A 12,629-nucleotide genomic window follows, 5' to 3' on the forward strand; every position below is an offset into this window, starting at 1 on the left:
TCTCCCACCAGAGGAGATGGTTCATCCATTACAATCAGTGAACCTACATTGACACGTCATCACCTCCCAAAGCCAAGGGTTTAAATTAGGTTCCCATGCACCCATCCTTGTAAGATCATAAAGAGCATTTTTTTCACTGCCCTGAAAACCCTCTGGGTACCATCTGTTTATCTCCCCGTCCCAACCCCTGGTCACCATTGAGGTTTCACTGTCTCCATTGTTTTATTTTTTTCAGGATGTCATCAAGTTGAAATTGTACAGTACATAGCATTAAAAATATTTTTTTAATTGAAAGCTATTTGCTTTACAATATTGTGCTGGTTTCTGCCATAAGGTCGACTTCTTATAATATACATTTAGATTTCCTTCATGTCTTTTTGTGACTTGATAGCTCATTCCTTGTTTTGTGCTGAGCACTATCTCATTGCCTGGATGGACCACAGTTTATTTATCCATTCACCTACTAAATGGCATCTTGGTTGCTTCCAAGTTTTGGCAACTATGAATAAAGCTGCTATAAACATTTGTGTGTGGGCTTTTATGTAGATGTAAGTTTTCAGCTTCTTTGGGTAAATACCAAAGAGCATGATGCTAAACTGTATGATAAGAGTAAGCAAAATTGTCTCCCAGGGTGGCCGCACCCTTCTGCGTCTCCACCAGCCATGAACGAGAGTTCCTGTTTCTCCACATCTTCACCAACATTTGGTGATGTCAGTGTTCTGGATTTTGGCCATTCTAATAGGTGTGCAGAGACATTAATATTAAAAAGCAGAGACATTATTTTGCCAACAAAGGTCCATCTAGTCAAACCTATGGTTTTTCCAGTAGTCAGGTATGGATGTGAGAGTTGGACTATAAAGCTGAGCGCTAAAGAATTGATGCTTTTGAAGTGTGGTTTGTAGAAGACTCTTGAGAGTCCCTTGGACTGCAAGGAGATCCAACCAGTCCATCCTAAAGGAAATCAGTCCTGAATATTCATTGGAAGGACTGATGCTGAAGCTGAAACTCCAATACTTTAGCCACCTGATGTGAAGAACTGACTCATTTGAAAAGACCCTGCTGCTGGAAAAGATTGAAGGCAGGAGGAGAAGGGGATGGCAGAGGATGAGATGGTTGGATGGCATCACCGACTCAATGGGCATGAGTTTGAGTAAACTCCCGGAGTTGGTGATGGACAGGGAGGCCTGATGTGCTGCAGTTCATGGGGTGGCAAAGAGTTGGATATGACTGAGTGATTGAACTGAACTGAATAGGTGTGCAATGATAACATTGCCTAAATTGCATTTCCCTGATGACATAGGATGTAGACATCTTTTCTATTCATCTAATCTTCATGCTTATTTGGCAGCTTCTTTGGTGAGGTATCTGGAAAGATCTTTGGTCTATTTTAAAATCTGGTTGTTTTCTTATTATTGACTTTAAAGAGTTCTTTATATATTTTGGATAACAGACCTTTATCAGATATGTCTTTTGCAAATATTTCCTCCCAGTCTGTGGCTGGTCTTCTCCTTCTCTTGACGTTGTCTTTTGCGGACCAGAAGTTTTCAGTTTTAATGAAGTTCAGTTACCAATTATTTCCTTCATGAACTGTGCTTTTGGTGTGGCATCTAAAGAGTTGCTGTCACACCCAAGGTTATCTAGGTTTTCTATGTTATCTTCTAGGAGTTTTGCGTTTTACATTAGGTCCATGATCCGTTTTGAGTTAATTTCTTTGTGGTAAGTGTAAAGTCTGCACTAGATTCTTTTTTTTTTTTTTTTTTTGCACTCGGAAGTCCAGTTGTTCCAGCACCATTTTTAGAAGCGTATATTTGGTCCATCATGCTGCCTTTGCTCCTTTGTCAAAGATCGGTTGACTGTATTTATTTGGGTCTATTTCTGGGCTCTCTGTTTTGTTCCCTTGACCTCCTTGTGTTCTTTCGCCAACCCCACAGTCTTGACAACTGTAGCTCTTCAGTAAGCCCTGAAGCCACGTCCTGCCTGTCCTTCAACTTTGTTCTTCTCTTTCCATACTGTGTTGAGGAAGTCTATTCTGTGTCTTTTGGAATTACATCTGCAGTTACCCTACTTCCTTATTTTGGGGAAGATACTGGGATGGCATCTTTATTCCCTTTCATTTTTTTCATATGGTGAGAATTTTCCATGTCATCACATATTATTCATCAAAACCAACGTTTTCAGGTGGGTAAACTTGACCCTTTAGAGTGGAGATGTGTGCACAGTTTACTTTTTCTAGATTGCTGGTCATGTGTGGGCTGCATTTTCTGGATGGGGAAGGAGGCCTCTCATTCCAGAGCAAAGCTCCAGGGAAAGATACGGACTGGCTTTCCTTGGACAATCCGCCGTCTCCAGGGCGGGGCTCCGTGCTAGGCCAGATCCACTGCAGTGATGACAAGAGGAACCTCTTTCTGTCTCCAGAGGAGGAGGAGGGCTGGTCCTTTCCGGAGGAAGGGAGACCGAGAGGCAGGCAGCAGAACAGACGCCTGCTCTGGCTGAGACGCCCGAGCTTTCAGTCCTAGAAAGGAGCAGGCTGGTCCTTGGCAGGCAGCTCACAGCGGCGCGTTCCAGGGAGGGGGCAGCCCTGGGGCCGGAACAGACACAGCCATGGGGACCAGCACGTCTGGGTTGTGAACACAGAGAGGCAAGCCTGGGGGAGGGGCAGAGAGTCTGGACAGGCGCCCCAGAGGCCTGCAGCCGGCGTGCAGGGCTGGCGTCTTATCACACAAGCGGTTCGCTGTGGACAGCGCCCTGGTTAAGGAACGTCCCCTCTCTCTAAAGTTCCTGCAAACACCTGCATCCACGCTTTGAAGCTGTTCAGTCGTTTGGGGCCACAGTGCCTGGCTCTAGAATACAGACCCCACCATCCTCCCCAAATGCTTTCTCCTTCAGACATGTGACTGAGCAGCGCCCAGAAGACTCGACTGTGGACTCAAGGTCCTGGTGCCAGGAGAGGCGGCCTTTACCGCTGAGCAGATCTGGTTTCTGGCAATGTGTGACAAGACCAGTGTGAGACTCAAGGCAAGTTCTCTTTTTAAAGCAAAGATCCTTACCGTTGGACTGTGAACGCACTCCCATCTTTTGGGATAGATCATTACTGATGGTCGAGAGAGCACGCTGTGGGTTTTTCCTGCTGTTCACAGGTGCCCTCTGTCCTTCAGGTCTCTGTGCCCCAGTTGGCATGGGAACTGCGCGTCACGGGCCTCATTAATCCACGGGAAGGACGCGGCCGAAGCATAATGTGATGCAACAGCTGGAGGCGGTTCTAATGATCGTGGAAGAGCTGCAAACCAAGCTTCACTGATTCTTTGCAGCTGAAAAGGATGGCAAGTGAGGGGAGTGAGGCCCATGGCTTCAGGCTGCATTACAGTTGGGGTGCTGGGGTGTAGATCCATCAGCAGTTGTAAGAGCTGGGCTTGGGGTCGGGATCTTGGATCAGTCACATAAGGTCCAGTCAACTGATGCCCGCAGGGTTGTGGCCGAGTCCCTGTCCACCAGGATGTAACCTTCCTGAGAGTGGAGACCCCTGTCAACTTGTGTCTGGACATGGGGCCAACAGAAGGATTTACATCACTACTGTGTCCAGGAAACAGGTAGAGGGGTGGAGGCAGCTGGGGTGAGTGGGAGGGGCAGGTAGAGGGCCAAGTGTGAGCTCCAGGTGTGATGTTCCCCCTGTCCTCCGTCTCCAGCTGGGCGCCCCACAGCTCAGTTCAGTCATCACAGAGACTCCTGGCATCAGCACAGGCCCCCCTGGGCAAGGGCTCTGCTCCACCAACCTTGCTCCCTCCAGATTCCAGCTGCACATCTAGGGAGCCCTGCACTTCTAAGCAAGCAGCTATGAATTTGGGGGTTACCATGAGACCCCCTTGCCGTTGTTTAGTTGATCGGTTGTGTCCAACTCTGCAACCCCATGGACTGTAGCCCACCAGGCTCCTTTGTCCTTGGGCGAAGATTCCTAGGCAAGAACACCGGAGTGGGTAGCCATTTCCTTCTCCAGGGGATCTTCCTGACCCAGGGATCGAAACTGCGTCTCCTGCAAGTCTCTTGTGTGGCAGGCAGATTCTTCACTGCTGAGCCGTCAGGAAAGCCCCTTTAGGTACAATAACTTGCTAGCCCAACCTAGAGAATTCAGAAAAACACCTCACTTGTGTTTACCAGGGAAAGGCCAGCCTGGTGCGGGAAGTGGGCAGCCAGGCTGAGAGATGGAGGAACAGCCAGCCTGCCTCCTGTTCTTAGAAAATACCACTGACCAAACCCTGGCAGAGCCCTCCCCTGCAGCCCGCTCGCCGCCCGCGGAGGCTCCAGGCTGCGGGCACCGAGGGAGGCTGAGCGCCCTGCTTGGGCAGATGGGGCTGGGCGTGTTGATTTGACCTCGCAAGCTGCAGTGATTACCCCGAAATGCGCTCTCTTCTTTCTGACATAAACACAAGCTGTTTCCCCAGAAGCTCTGCCACAAACAGACACCCGACATCCCCACCAAGACCACACACTTGGAACACTGCCCCCTTCTGAGCGCCTTCCCGGTGATTCCTGGAAACCCGGCTGGGAGGCGGGACTTCTGGGGGACCCCCCGGCCCCTCACCCTGCCTCCCAGGCCTCCCTCCCTGCTCCTCCAGCTGCAGCCCCTCAGGACCATAGGCGGTGCCCCTCTGCCTCCCTGCAAAATCCACACTGTCGGATCGAACCAGACTGAGCATCTCCCAGCCCAGGCTGCCTGGGGCACCCAGCCCTGCCCGACACACCTCCTAAGAGCCAAGCGCCTTCCATGTGCCTCAACAAAGAGAGCACAGAAGTTCAGAGAGGCCAAGTCACTGCCTGAAGATCACCCAGCTAGAAGGTAGTGGAGAGTCTCCGATTTCTCAGCTCATTCATGTTCATTCTCAGTGTGAGTCAAAGAGGGGCTTCCACCCAAGGTCTTTCCTTATTGAAGATGCTTCCAGATCTTTCCAGGGAGAGCTCAGTGTGTATGCATTTCTTTGCCTTCTCTCTGTGCTGTGTGATCCATTTTCCTCATTATGTCTTAGCCTATTAATAACCACCCATTTGTCTTAATTCAATAAAAAGATGATTGATCTTATTTGCAACGGTTTCATCGAACTTGTGAAAGTGATGGATGGGGCTCTGTGGTAAGAGGTGTCGAGAAAAGCCACGTCCTTGTGCTTGGCAGCAGTTCTCTGTCTCATCGAGCATTTTGAGACAGAAATTTCAATATATATATATGTTCAGTGTTGTCAGGAATCAAAAGCAAAGCGGAGTTTTTACCTTGACTGGGTTTTTACCTTTATCTGAGTTCTGAATCTTTGGTCCTGGGGTTCTGGGGAGGGAGCTTCAGTTACTTTTTCAAAATTCACTCATTGGCTAGAAAACCACTCACTTGTGTGTTTATAGGAAGAGCAATGAGGCGGCTTCTGTCTGGAGGGAGGGAGAGGGGACACTCGGATAGTGCTGTGCAAAGCCCAGACCCACCCTGAGTCCAGACTCACGGCCTCTCCTGTCCACCCATAAGGGCTGGTCATGCTGGCTCTTGTTTGGGTGGCGACTTCTCCCTAATCTAACACAAACTCAACACTCCTAAGCTTGCAGCCATTCTAACATCACCGACCAAGGCCCGGCTCACCAGCCGGGCCGTCCTGACCTGACTTCACAGCAGCCCCACGGCCCACTGCCCCTTTCAGTCTTGTGCCCTGTGCTCCGTGGGGCCTGAAGATCCATCCTTTCAGAACCTTCCAGACCACTGTCCACGAGTCCTCACCGTCCCTTCACTGGCATATGGTGGGTCCCTCCTTCCCTCTTACAGGTAGAGATCCTGTGCCTGAGTCTCTAAACTTGGGGTTCCGTAACAGATCACCTCACCCCGAACTGTGCCAGGAGACACGTGTGCCTACCCACCTCCCCCCTGGGTTTCTGCTGGCCCTGGGTTCCCCCGAGGGGTCGGCCTGGCCAGCAGCTGTGGTCACACATTCAGCAAACCAGAAACAGAAGGATGAGGGCAGAAGAGCAGAGACAACAGCGACACTCGCGGCGATCAGGCCCCTTCTCTCCCAGGCCTCTGACCCCCACCCTGTGTGGGCAGGACGGTGTCACAAACCCACCTTCTTGGAGACAGCATCCCGGTGCTGAATTGTTCCGCCCCTTATTTCAGCCAATATCTCAGAACCCCTGAACAGAGCTCTAATCAATAGGCTGGGAGGATGATGAAAACCTATTACCAGGAAAGAAACACATTATTACAAAGATCAAAGGATAATAAGGCTCCAGGAAGAGTGGGGGGTCGCGCGGTCGATGTTGTGTGCGTGCTTTCCGTGGTCTCTCTTCCTGAGAGTGGATCACATGTCCAAGCGCCTTCTCTTTCATGTAGCTTCCCTTCCACGGATGCCTCCGAAGATGAAATCAAGAATTGTCACTAGCCCTTAATTTCCTAGAACCCATGAGAGCAGCTGATTGTTGGGTCTCGCCCAGAGATGCAGTGGGCATTCTTCCCGTCCTCCAGAGCTCCATGCAGAGGACACAGGGATGGACAAGGGTCCCGGCTCTTGTGGGCAGCCCCCTATTCCAGCACAGACCCTGAGTCTACCAGAGTATGCAGGAAACCAGGCCGTCCGGCGCTCACCCCCTGTACCTGGAATGCTAGACCTGAGACAGGATCTTGAGACCTGCACTCTTTTTGCTCCTGAAGTTGGGGCCCAGTGTTCGTGCAAGAAGCCCGTGCTCTGGGTGGGCACAACAGACATGCTTCTGGTAGAAGTTTCCAGACCCTAGACCCTCCCTAGATCACCTCTGGCTTATTTTCCTCAAGGAGGGCTCCCCCAAGTCCCAGGATTAATGGAGGGAACAAAGAGGATATCACTCCTGAGATTAGACAGGAGAGTCCAGGGGAGATAGAAGGTTGCTTCCTGAACCATCAGACAGGAAAGAGAGTCTTCCAGAGAAACTGCGGATTCCCCAGTCTCAGCTCCGGGGTGTGGCTGGGACCTGTGGTTAGGGGTACCATATTCGGCCAATAAAGACACAAGATGCCCAGTCAAATTTGAGAAAAAATCAAACAGACAAACTACGTTGTTTTACTATGTATATGTCCCAAAATTGCAAGAGGCATACTTATACTAAAACATGTTTATCAAAAGTTCAGGTTTAGCTGGCTGTCACATATCTTATCTGGCAGCCCCAGGCAGACTCTCTGGCCCCAATACTGAACTCTTTTTTTCTAGCATGTTCTCCGAAATGGAAGGCTGAGTGAGAGTGGGGTGGCCATCTCCTTATTCACTCACTCACTCGCTCATTCACAAGTGAACCCGTTTGCTCCTCGAAGTTCTATTATCTGATGGGCGTGGGGACAGACGACGTCAGGGACGCTGGCGTGAATAAGACAGGGTGCCTCTGATGAGCTTACCGTTGATGTGTGACATCCATTACAACACTTGTATCTCAGATGTTCAGGCTGCATCAGACTTACCTGAGGGCACCTGTGATCAGCCGAGCAGTGACCTTCTGGAGAGGCCGACACCTCCGTCCTTGAACCTGTGACTCTGTGACCTCACGTGGCAAAGGGGCCCTGGCAGCTGTGGTTGAGTTAGTGCCTTGGAAGGTGGAGATAGTCCAGGGGGGCCCACCCTAGTCATACCCATGGGGTCTGAGATGTGGGATGTGACGGGGGAGGGTGCTCAGAGAGATGCCTGCCACTGGCTTTGAAGATGGGGAAGGGTCAGGAGCCCAGGAATGTAGGTGCTTCTGGAAGCTGGAAAACCCTTTCTCCCCCGGAGCCTCAGAAAAGAAGACTCTTTTTTTTTTCTTCTTTTAGCTGCACTGCATGGCTTTGGGACTTTGGTTCCCTGACCAGGGATTGAACCCATGGCTCCTGCAGTGGAAGCTGGGTCCTAACCACTGGACCGCCTGGGAAGTCCCCAAGGAAGACACTTTGATCTTAATGCATGCGACCCGCATCAGACCTCTGCCCACAAAGCTGTAAGGTAATCAGTCTGTGCTGTTCTTAGTCTCTGAGTACATTTTGATCTGTGCTGGCACGATAGAAAACAAACACAGCTTCTTAAACCGCCCGGGGGCTTCCAGACCCACGTCCAGGGGAGGGGCCTGGGAGTCTACCAGGAGATGCTGCTCTGGTCCAGGGATCCTGCCGTGAGAACCGCTGTCCTAGAGGAGGATGAGGAAGCAGAAAGGGGGGCCAGGCCCCCGGTTTCTGGGAAGGAGGGACTGGCGGTCATCTCTGGCTGGCAGCTGCTCCCCCGAGCTGGGCTGGGATGCTGGGGTCCATGAGGTGAGAATAGGGACCGGCATGGCTGGAGGGTCCAGGCCGGGACTCCCAGGACCTGCATCCCCAGAGGGGACCCGTCAGCCTCATTAACAGGCTCGGACAGTAAATCAGGTGCAGAAGCAATTTAGCCCAGCCCTGAGGACGGTCCAGCCGTGGGTCCGGATCTGGATTCTCTGAATTCAGGAACTGTGTCGGGGCCACACACACAAGAGAAGGAAGTTGTCGACATCTCAGATGAGAGAAAACAGGGAATCTGAGTTCTAAGGACCCCGGGGCAGCTGGGGGTGTCTGGGCCAAACAGTAGGCAGAAAGCACTGTGAGTGGAGGGAAGGCTCATGGTCTCCGGGGTCCCTGCTTATAACTCAGGGCGCAGCTCAGCCTTGCCTCCCAGCCCTGCCAGGGTATGAAGACAATGCAGAACAGAAGGATGCAGGTGTTTGCGAATAATGAACCCCTGCCCCCTCCAGAGGGCAATGAGCTGCCCGGGGCCTCACAGAGGCAGGTGGGGGAGCCGGGGGCTCACTCCGGCCGCCGGACCCCAGGGTCCCCCTTCCGCCCGAGGCGCAGCCTCGAGACAGTGACAGAGGGAGCGCTTTTGGCTGCAGACTCACACGCTTCATTCTTGTCTCTCTCTGGCCGCATTCCCTCCCAGCTCCTTGCTCCTGGCAGTGGATTTATATATCACAGGGTGTCCGCCCCCTCCCAGTCCATTCCAGCAGAAGCCTTTTTGAAGGCAAAATAGATTCCAGAATGATCGTTCACTAAGAGACATTCATCAGTGAGATGTCCTCCATAAAACTGAAATATCATAAAATCGTACACACGTGGGCCTGGAGCCGGGCAGGAGCCATATTTCAGCAGGAACATGGCCTGCGCAGAATACAAGCGCCCGTGCTTGATAAATCGGCCCCCAGTTCACACCGCTCCTTGCTTGTTGGAGAGAGGGAGATGGCCACTCCGTCAACGCTCTGGCTCCCAGGACAGCAGGGACGGCGGCCTCATCCTCACTCGTCACTGGCTCGGCCTCGGGCTTCGCTCTCCGCAGGACCCGGGCCCCCGGGCACCTGGGAGCCCTGCTCGGAACAGCATGTCAGGGGAACAAACGATGCCCAGGATGTGTGCAATCAGGGGAGCCGGGAGCAGTCGGGCGGCCGAGGGCCTCTTGCTTTCAGCCCCTGTCCGCTAGGCCGATGTCCCGGGGCCTCTCCTGGTGGGGCAGTGCTGCTGGCCTCCATCCAGGCGGCCTGGACGCGTCTGCCGTCTGACACAAGACGGGCACACCCACCCAGGCAGGAAGCGAGGCCGAGGTGGTGAGGGAGCCAGGGAGGGGCAGGGCACAGCGGTAGGAGGGCCCCCGTGATGCCCCTCTGCTGCGTCCTGTATCTCCCTTGGGGCCTCACGGGGTCTGCAAACCCAGGATCTCCCCCTCGAGGAGACGGCCCGGAGGGGAGGGCAGCAGTCCCCTGGCCAAAGTCACACCTATGCCAAGTGGTAACTCTGCAGTTCAGGCCTTCCTTCCTCCCAAACCCGGCAGCCAGGCTCCTCCAAGCCCGTGAGGGTCAGCCCTGGGCTCCACCAAGCCGGTTCTATGCTGGGTCATCAGACAGTCACAGAACCAGTGTTCAGTGTGGGTCGTCAGGTGGCCACAGAACCAGGGCAGTGACAGGGCTGCGTGAACTTGCCATGACAGAGGCTTCCAGGAGGCTCAGTGGTAAAGAATCCACCTGCCGATGCAGGAGATACAGGTCCGATTCCTGGGTCGGAAGATCCCCTGGAGAAAGAAATGGCAACCCACTCCAGTATTCTTGCCTGGAGAAATCCCCTGGACAGAGGAGACTGGCGGGCTACATTCCATACAGTTGCAAAAGAATTGGACACGTCTTGGTGACTGAGCAACAACATGAAGTTTCTGTGACCCCTCCTGAGCACATTGTCCCACACCCCTCAGCCCTTTAGGAGAGGTGTGCTCGCTGAGTCCACATCAGAGGCCCAGGGCAGCCACGCACGTGCTAAGGGTGGAAAGAGGTAGTGGATCTGATCTGGGTGCCTGGCTGCATAACAGAGCCGTCCGTGCATGTCCACCACTACAGCTGCCACTGTGAAGAGAAGCCAAGGAGGGCTGTGGGCCCCTAGAGGGGGAGGACCAGCTGCTCTCCCGGTGGTCCTGATTTCCATGTGCAAATGGGCTGGGGGCCATGAGCACCCTGCATGTCCAACCATGGGGCCTCCTGGGATGCGGATCCAGCCCCGTAGCAGAGGCGGCCTCACCACAGAGCCCGCTTTCCAAGGGCAACTCTCACCTCTGATTTCAACACGCTTCATGAACATCAATTAAGTACAGATTGATAAGCGAACGTATTGAGATCTTGAGAAGTGGCTCCAGGCAGAGGAGTGATGACTTGTTACTGTGAGAAATAGGCCTGGGAAGTGCAGTGATTTCTCACCCCTTGATGGCCCCAGTTCCGCACCCACTCTGGGCAGCACACCAAAGTAGGCAAAACAGGACTGGGGTAAGTTCTGAAGAAATTAAATTTTGAGTTTGGAGGAGAAACAAGGCCGGCGGACAGGGGAGGAGTGTCCTCCAGCCACTGAACAGCCCTGACTAGTCACAGCATTGCAGTGGACAGACACCCTCCTTCACTCACCCTCCCGATCCTGCCACCCCTGATCCGTCTCCCTTTGCTGGCCTCTCCTCTTCCTCCAGCTCACCTCAGAGGCGAATGTGCTCCACCTTCCACCCTAGTCCCTTCCACACAGAACGTGAGCCAGTGCTCAGGCACACATTCCCCTCTGCCTCCCCGGCAGGGACCCTCAGTGTCCAGCGGCCAGTCCTGACCACGCCCCTCACTCCATGCTGTCCATTAGGGGTGCATCTCCTGCTCCCTGGGACAGGCCTACGTCAGCCACCATCACTATAGGACACTATAGACCAGTTCGCCTAAATACAACCGACCTTTGTTTCTTGCAATTCTGGGGGCTGAAGTCCGAGACCAAGGTGCACTGATTCTGTTCCTGGTGAGACTCTTCCTGGCTTCAGGACACCTCCTCACAAGCTATGTCCCCACGTGGTGGCAAGAGAGCATGCTGGTCTCTTCCTCTGCTTGTAAGGACACTAACTCCACCCCGTGGGGCCCCACCCTCATGACCTCATCCTCCCACAAGGCCCTACATCCCGACACCATCACAATGGGGACTAGGATTTCAACCTAGGCATGAGGGGGCACCCAAGGGTAAAGAATCTGCCTGCAGTGCAGGAGACCTGGGTTTGATCCCTGGGTGGATAAGATCCCCTGGAGAAGGGAATGGCTATCCAATCTAGTATTCTTGCCTGGAGAATCCCATGGACAGAGGAGCCTGGGGGGCTACAGTCCAGGGCATTGCAAAGAGTCAGACACAACTGAGTGATTAACACTTTCACTCATATACACACAGTGTCACATAAATCAGTTTTTCCGCCACTCCACATCAGGCAGACACACAGACACACACACACACACACACACACACACACACACACACACACACACACACACTTTCCTAGAGCAGTCTCTCCAGTCCCACGCCCGGGCTCTGGGGTTCAGGAAGGCTGCTCGCTCTGGCATGGAAGAGGTCTTGGGTGGTCCACTTTTCTAGCCACAGAGGGATGGACAGGGAGCCACGTGGCTGAGGGGACTTGTTTCAGGGACCTGATGTTCCCTCCAGACTTGCCATTAGGAGGATGTGGCTGCCATCTTGTTAGTAAAACACAGGAGCTGAGAGCTGAGACTCCTCCATCAAGCTGTACCTGCAACCTCCGCTGCCTTTGAACCATTCACTCCTGTGGATCAACACACTCCCTTGTGCCTCAGCGGGTTCTCTTGGGATTTGCTTACTTGCCCCGTAGAAGTAGAATTACTGCATCACCTAGCGTGTGGATTGCAGGCTAGGGAGGGACAGTCACCTCCGGCTACTTGCCTTCCAGAAGCATCTGCTTGGCTGAGCGACAGCTCCAGAAACTGACCTCGGGACCCTGTGTCCTTCCCGACCAGCATGGAGAGAAACAGGGTCCCGGCTGTGTTCTGGGGCGTCACTGAGCTGCTGCAAACGCGTGCTGACCCATTTTGAGCTTTTTTTCTGCTGCACCGTCTTCCTTCTGCTTCTGGTCTGGGAGGTTGATGTGAATTGTGCTCTTTGTTTTGGCAGCTGAATGTTTGATTGTACAGCTCCCAATTATAGCGGGTATGTTCTAGAAAAAATATGTATGCATGAGCTGCCAAATACGGTGAGTCATCATATCTCCCAACTTTTAGGCAAGTTCGGGTGCCAGGCTGTGTGACCCATAAATCAAACAGATGCAATCTTTGTCTCTCGGGGGTGGGTGGGGGCG

The 12,629-nt window shown here is 53.1% G+C and overlaps 1 long non-coding RNA gene across 1 annotated transcript; it reads right to left on the reverse strand.

Moving 5' to 3' along the window:
* Nucleotides 1-265: 265 nt before the first annotated feature.
* Nucleotides 266-11,355, reverse strand: LOC145544903 (uncharacterized). Its single transcript, XR_014081696.1, has 4 exons — nt 11,217-11,355; nt 9,946-10,034; nt 6,087-6,196; nt 266-4,113 (listed from the first exon to the last, which is right to left on the reverse strand). It is a non-coding gene; the product is annotated as an uncharacterized LOC145544903 (long non-coding RNA).
* Nucleotides 11,356-12,629: the final 1,274 nt, after the last annotated feature.

This window comes from Giraffa tippelskirchi, chromosome 4 (genome assembly GCF_054371585.1).
Source record: "Giraffa tippelskirchi isolate mGirTip1 chromosome 4, T2T-mGirTip1v1.2.pri, whole genome shotgun sequence".
Lineage (NCBI taxonomy): Eukaryota > Metazoa > Chordata > Mammalia > Artiodactyla > Giraffidae > Giraffa > Giraffa tippelskirchi.